Below are 1,090 nucleotides of genomic sequence, written 5' to 3'. Positions count from 1 at the left end.
CTTTGGCGCTTTTTCAACCCCTCTGGCCTATTTACTTCGAGAGCTATAAATTTCGGAGCCATATATGTTTGCTCGATCGAAGATTCGTGCTCATACATCTTTTTTCTGTTTAGCGAACGAATATACAAATGGACTAGAATGAAATATTGAGATAATATTTTATCTTGTCTCGGAAAAAACACACACGGCGGGTTTGAGAGTATTCACATTGGTTTACTCGCGTATAATAGGCAATGGAAAACTTGCAACGTCGCAAATTGAGTGGTGAACGTTTTTTACTTCACCCTCGATGATGAGAAAATGTGTAACTGCGCCATTGCTGAGTGTAATTTCAACGGTGATCGTCATCTTTTGCCATGAAGTCGGAGCAATACTGTGGAAGGCGCTCTGAGCAACTATTCCACCACAGAAGTATTGCACAGTATCAGACGAAAATGAAGGCGCACTGCCTTATGTAAATTGACGGGTATCGTTTGCCACTGTGTACTATGTAAAGTCCTATTGATTGAGTCTGTGAGATCAATTTTTTTGAAACTTGGTAGCAGGTGTCATTTTTTGAAGGGCAACTTAATTTTAACTAAAATTTTGAAAATTCGATAATCCGAGATGGTGAATGGTAGCCTAAAATTCTAGGTATCTCGACTTCTGTAGTATCGATTTTTGAGAATTTTGGTGCCAAAGGGTATTTTCTGACGTAAAAGTCGAATTTTCAAAACTTTATTATTTTATTTACTCAAGTATTAATTCATTCGTTTGAAAATAATGCGAGGTAACGATTTTAGGACTAAAGACTGTTGACACTTGGATGGGAATTTGATTGTCAAACAAGGCCTTAAGATGAACGACGATACCAAGAATGATAGTATCAGCTAAATGAAATAGCTCAAGCTCAAGCTTCATACTTGATACCTACTTTTAAATTAGTCCAATGAAAGTTACAACCTCAACAAATGAATATAACCCTTTTCTTTAATGAAGCAATGAAAGCAGGTCAATCTGACTGTAATTCTAAAGATGGGCAAGACTTCATAAAAACAGAGCGATTACAGCTAAGATTCTAAGTGGGGAAGCAAAGAAACAATTACCAGAG

Source organism: Bemisia tabaci, chromosome 4 (assembly GCF_918797505.1).
Source record: "Bemisia tabaci chromosome 4, PGI_BMITA_v3".
Taxonomy (NCBI): domain Eukaryota; kingdom Metazoa; phylum Arthropoda; class Insecta; order Hemiptera; family Aleyrodidae; genus Bemisia; species Bemisia tabaci.
This window is presented reverse-complemented; position numbering follows the sequence as displayed.